Raw genomic sequence first — 6,606 nt, forward strand, 5'->3', positions numbered from 1 at the left:
AGCCTACAGGGTCCCCTTACTGAAGAAGAAAGACAGAGATGGTGAGATAAAAAAACATGTATGCACTGCGGCAAACAGGGGCATTTTCTTAGAGAATACTCCGTGAAGTAAAAAAAAGAGAAATGTTCCGGAAAACTCATAAACCCGAAATCAGGTGAGACAAGGATTTTGGACCAATGCGAAAAGGGGCCCCCTGAAAACGATATAGGGCAGACAGCAGGGGAAATTTACACTATTACACTAGAACAAGTCCACCCTAACCATATGATAAGATGGCCCACAAGGAGTCCACGGATTTAAATACGCAACATTGAGCTCACCAACCAGCAACGGGCAGGCCACAGGATAGATAAGACTCCAAATAATAAATATACAAAATCTTTATTTTCTTTTTTGTAGTTTCTTCACACACATATCATTGATTCAGATGACTGATAAAGTAATCCATGAGTTCATCAATTCATTTAAGTAGTACACAAATCAATAAATACATTTTACATAAAACCCAACTTCAACCTCTCATCATACAACCTCATATCCTCATCCAATCACACACAAGCATTCGCTTCACCATCAGGCACTATTTATACATTCCTCAACATAATCCCCAGAGTGACACATGAGTCGGATCCTGCGGAGACTTCTCAGCAAAATGCCAAAGAGTCCAGATCGATATGGCAGGACCCCCAAGAGTAACGCCAACGCGCGTTTCGGTGCTCGGCCCGATCTATGGCCGCACCTTCATTGGGGCTCTCACGCCGAGGGAGTGGGGAAAACACAGCACAATTGAAACACACCCGTGGCCAATCTGTTATAAACAAAAACACAGTTTTTAGAATCTCATACTACACAGAATTTTCTATTGCATTCTAGCTTCAATTACTACATAAGCAGTACAACATCCTAACATTGTTATTTTCCTAGAATTCAAAAGACTGTCCCATGTTATGCAGATATCATCATGAAGAGGGACATGTATAGCTTATACATTCTATTCAGCTCTTTATCAGTGACAACTTCTCTTTAGTCACAGTCTCGCAAGTGGTGAGCTCAACTGTTGCAGTTAAGAGATTTACAAAATATACTCACGGTAAAAAAGCACAAAAAGGCACACACAAGAATCCCTTGATCAGCAGAGTACATAACATTCTACCCAAGGAGTCAGTTAACCACCATTCTCTCCACTCATATTTAGACGGTCATCTTACAGCGGCAAACCCCATTGAAGAACATTCCTCCCCTCCCTCGAGGGATGAAGTATTTCATCTATATACAGGTCAACCCACATTCTCTCAGCTATACTTCATCTTTTAAAATACTTTGCTCAGGGAATTTACCTAAGTCCCGGGTCTATGGGTCAGTCTCACTGGCAGAGTTCTCAGTGGACGCCGCCAGGTGGCCGAACGTATTGGAGCAGTAGCAAACACCCATCCAGTTCGTATAGGTTTCTAATACACAAAAACAATATATAGATTTGTATAAAGAACGTGAGCTCAAGTCAGAGAATAGCACTGCTATTCAGTAGTGCAACCCACTATAGTTGCCCTTTCCCGAACTTACCCGATAAACTGGTCTTTTAGGATAGATGTCTTATTCGTGCCGAGAATGCAGCGACTTCTTGTGTCAGGCGGAAAAAACGTTTCAACCTGGATAAAACAAAGACATCACATCGTATCAGAGACAATCGTCATAGACTCGATGGGTGCTGCTTCCGTTCAGACAGGCAGTACTAACAAAGCTTTGCTTCATGGGCCATGTAGAAGTCTAATTAGTTCTCTTTTTACGTATCGAGTCTGTCAAGGACGGCTCAACTCAAAAGGTGCAGTTCGCCGTAAAGCCTAGGATTGAGGAGGCTACAATAGATAAAAACAACGTCCACATACCGTTTATACAAAACACGGTGTGTTCGAAAGATTCCAGGTGCTCGGTTGGAGAGGTCAGCTGGGATTTCCGCGAGTGGGTGCAGATCCTCAGCGTTCTGGGGAAGATCTAAAAAACAATCCACACGATAAAGTGCAGGAAAGAAGGATTTCCTCAAAACAAATACACCATGAATGTTAGAACAATTCGTATATTTGTAGCTCTAAGGTCGACTCCACCCTAGATTACAAATAATAGCGTCTAGTAGAGATAATCGTCCTAACTCTATATAGAGGAGGTTTTAAGATTAGAGTTTTTTACGAGGACAGTTACAAAGGGTGGCGGAAAATAAACGATCAAAGTCTCATGCCACAGAGTCCCTCTCACCTGAAGTCAGATAGTGCGGATTACACTCTCCTCTCATACCAAGCCCTCAAACGTGGCCAGTGAGTTTCAACGGACGCCGACGTCAAGAATCTTCGCCGTTTTAAAGGGCCAAACAACCCGCCCCTCTGTCCTAAATGGGAGCACCTGGGGAATACGTACTCGGTATCTCCGGGTTCGCTACAAAATATGGAGCGGATCCGAGGACCGTTGCTCACTGACAGCCAAGGCATGCCGATCCGTTCTGTAACAGCAAGGGTAATCAAACACCGTTCGTTGCCCTTGGCAAAGCAGCAAGCCAAGCAAACAGGGGGATATAACTTGCAATGAGACAAGGATTTTGGGCAGATCGGGATGAATTGTCTCACAACACCTTTTGCAAACCTTTCACAACACCTTTGGCAAAGAGCAAAAGGTGCCATTCTCTCATCATTTTTTTCTTTCATCTGAGTTGAGATGGGGTAACAGGCTTCTGATGTTCAAATCATACTGGATTCAGGTGCCACAGGACATTTTATGGACCTTAGTTTTGTAATAAGTCAAAATATTCCTTTTGTTTGTAAAGATTCTTGGGAAGAGGTTCAAACTATAGATGTCGTTGTTATCAAGTCTGGTCTCATAACGCATGCTACTGCAGAAATGATGCTTTTTATTCAGAAATCCCATAGGAAAACCATATATTTTGCCCTTATTCAGTCTCCTCAGTTTCCAGTCATCTTAGGTCCCCATTGTTTCGCCAGCATAACCCACTAATCAACTGGAAAAAATCACTGGTATATTTTAGTTGTGAAGTCTGCATTGCTATCTGTAATGAGAAGGGAAAGGATTCAAAGATGGTGGCTGCAATAACAGATCCTCGTACTCCTGATTTACCTACCTGTTACTCCGACCTGAGGGACATGTTTGCTCATGAAAAGGCCACCATTCTTCCGCCTCACAGATTTAATGATTGCAGAATAGATTTAATGGCTGGTGCTCGTATACCGAGTAGCAGAATATATGCCTTAACTGAAATGGAGAATACATACTTACGTGAATACCTAGATGAGATGCTATGAATCGGGTTTATGAAGCCATTTCATTCTCCTGCCATCTCTACTCTTTTTTTAATCCCAAAATGCGAAGGGGGTCTTGGATGTTGTATAAGTCACCGGGCATTGAATGAGGTGACTATCAAACACCGCTACCCTGTACAATTGATATCATCCCTACTCAGTCAAGTAAAAAATGCTAAAACCTTCACCAAGTTAGATCTACGTGGATCTTATCATTTGATGAGAATCAAGGAGGGGGGTGAATGGAAGACAGCCTTTTGCAGGAAATATGGTATTTATGAATATCTAGTGATGCCATTTGTCCTGTGCAATGCTCCATCTGCTTTTCAGTTTTTTATTAATGATGTGCTGAGGGACATGTTAGATTCTTACATAATTGCACACCTCGATAATATCTTAATCTACTCCTCTTCAGTTAAGGATCATGAAAAACATGTTAGAGCAGTTCTGGAACGGCTGAGAGATAATCATTTGTACTGTAAACTGGATACATGTCAGTTTCACACCTTTCAATTATGTTTCTTGGGGTTCATTCTATCCCCTCAATGGATTAGGATGGATCCTCAGAAAGTGAAAGCTATAACTCGTTGGTCATCTCCCAAAAATATAAAAGAAATACAAAGTTTCTTGGGGTTCGCCAACTTTTACAGGCACTTTATTGAAGATTTTCAAACTTAGCGTCTCTCATAAACAGGTTATTGAAAAAAGGAGTTGTGTTTCAATGGAACCCAGCAGCAGAGGAGGCTTTCTGTAAAATGAAAGAGGCTTTCACTCATGCTCCTATTCTGAAACATCCTAATCCTTCTAGACCCTTTATTATAGAAGTAGATGCCTCAAAAATAGAGGTAGGGGGTATCCTATCTCAAAGAGATCCACATACTGGATATCTTCACCCAGTAGTATATTACTCACACAAACTAACACCTGTTGAACAGAATTATGCCATCGGCGACAAGAGTTACTTGCCATCAAGAAAGCTTTTGAAGAATGGCATCAATAACTATTAGGAGCACTACATAGAGTTACAGTATTGACTGATCATAGAAATGTGCTGTTTCTAAAATCTGCTAGAGCCCTATCTATGAGGCAATTATGTTGGACACAATATTTCAGTGCTTTCAATTCCAACATACAGTTTCAAGTTGACAGGAAGAACGGAAAAGCAGATGCTTTATCCCGTTTAGGATATGAACCTGAGGAACCCTTGTATGACCCTCTCCCTTTATTAGCTAGGGAATGTATCATTGGTAGCCTTTGTTCTGAAGAAAAATTCATGAAATCAGTGATAGAGGTGCCAAAGTCCACAGAAATAGAAGAAAGGGCACAACAATACAATGCAGTCAAAAATCAAAAATCACTATATGTTCAGGGTGGACTAGTCTTCCTACTCCTCCCCTGCCACAACAAGCGCTAGAATGGTGCCACACCCATCCACTCTTTGGTCATCCAGGGTACAAGAAGACCATAGAATTGCTGCAACAATATTTTTAGTGGCCCAATATGGCAACCGATACCAAACACTATGTTCAGACATGCCTTGTATGTGCTCAAGGGAAGGCCACTCATCAAGCTCCTACAGGATTGTTGCACCCTTTGCCAGTACCTCCTAGTCCTTGTCACACTGTCTCAATAGATTTCATTGTTGAGTTGCCCAAAACCACCAAGGGAAACATGGCTCTTCTTGTAGTGGTAGTTTTATTAACCAAGATGGTCTATTTTATTCCTTTGAAAGCAGTTCCTACGTATCAACAATTGGCTTCCCTATTTGTGCCGCACATAGTCCGGTTACATGATCTCCCTTCTGTTATGCTGTCAGACAGGGGTTCCCAATTCATTTCTACCTTTCGGAAATATTTAGATGCTTTCTTGCAAATTGATGTTAGATATTCATCAGGATATCACCTCTAAACTGATGGCCAAGCTGATAGAGTAAACCAGTATTTAGGAACAATACTTGAGATGTCAGCTATTATATTCTACATCAGTGTGAGACACACTCATCTGGATAGCCACATTTTCTTATAATAACAGCTGTCATTCCGCCAAGTATTCCCCTTTCTTCTGTAGTTATGGTTTTCATCCCCGGTTTCTTCTGTTACCCCTTCTCTATCAAACTCTGTTCGAGCTGCTGACGATTATGTTGCAACCATACATGACACACAAAGAGTAGCTGCAACGAATTTAGAAAGGGCTAAATTAGATGACAAAAGACAGGCTGATCTCCCTAGGCGTCTGGAGCCTGCATACGCCATAGGTGACAGGGTATTGTTATCTATCAAGAATCTCAACATGAAAGGATCTTGTGAGCTAAAGCCTCAGTTTATTGGTACTTACAAGACAAACAAGGTTATCAATCCTGTTGCAATGAAACTTGACCTTCCGCCTATATTGAAGAAACACCCTGTTTTTCATGTTTCCATGTTAAAACCAGTGACTAAGGGTACTAAGCTCCCTACCCCTCCAACTCCTAGTAAATAAAGATAGTAAATAACGAACTTGAGTTTGAAGTGGAGGCCATCGTTGACTCAAGAAGGGTCAGAAGAAAATTACAATACCTCATCCATTTCATTTCATAGAGCTTTATTCGGAACATAAAAAACATGTCCATAAAAGCACAAACAGTTACATAAGCAAACATTTCATTAGTTAAAAGATACAAAGAAAAATACATATATGACAATAATTATCCAGTGCGGGGTGGAATAAATATATTAAACAGAGTCTTAAAAACACATGCTTTTCCTAACACTAATAGCTTTGAGTAGGAAAGTAGCCGTAAAAAAACAAATGTCCGGATGATGCATATTAAAAAGCAATTTCATAGATTCTGTGATAGTTCTTACTCCAAATCTATTCAGGATGGGTTTTAGATAAATTTTCCGTAGTTCACTATACAAAGTGCAAGAAAAAAGTAAGTGCATAGTACTCTGTTCTGTCTTGTGATCACAGGGACAGGGTCCCTCAGGGCGTGTTTTTATATTAGGGCACGCAACCAGATAGTGTGCAGTTCCCATCCTCATTCTAGTGAGTACAAACTGGTGAGAGACTCTAGTCACCTGTGTCAGATAAGGGTGAAATCCACTAAACTCATTCAAACCATTATACAATTTACAGGTTGTGAGTTTTGAATCTTCCAAGGCACGCCTCTCTGTACAGAAATTCAGAAACATAATTTTCATATTTGATTTGGATTTGTCAGATACACAAAACCGATCATTGATCACATTATATCCAAAGACATTTTGAAAATTTTCAATATTATATTTAATCCAGGGGATCTTCATATGCTGGTCCAAGGTGAGGCAAT

The 6,606-nt window shown here is 40.7% G+C and overlaps 1 long non-coding RNA gene across 1 annotated transcript; it reads right to left on the minus strand.

Annotated features, from left to right (window-relative positions):
• Nucleotides 1–400: 400 nt before the first annotated feature.
• LOC144827321 (uncharacterized) lies at nucleotides 401–2,361 on the minus strand. The gene is made up of 5 exons (XR_013610136.1): nucleotides 2,248–2,361; nucleotides 1,884–1,989; nucleotides 1,561–1,646; nucleotides 1,338–1,448; nucleotides 401–808 (listed from the first exon to the last, which is right to left on the minus strand). It is a non-coding gene; the product is annotated as an uncharacterized LOC144827321 (long non-coding RNA).
• Nucleotides 2,362–6,606: the final 4,245 nt, after the last annotated feature.

Source organism: Lissotriton helveticus, chromosome 4_1, assembly GCF_964261635.1.
Source record: "Lissotriton helveticus chromosome 4_1, aLisHel1.1, whole genome shotgun sequence".
Lineage (NCBI taxonomy): Eukaryota > Metazoa > Chordata > Amphibia > Caudata > Salamandridae > Lissotriton > Lissotriton helveticus.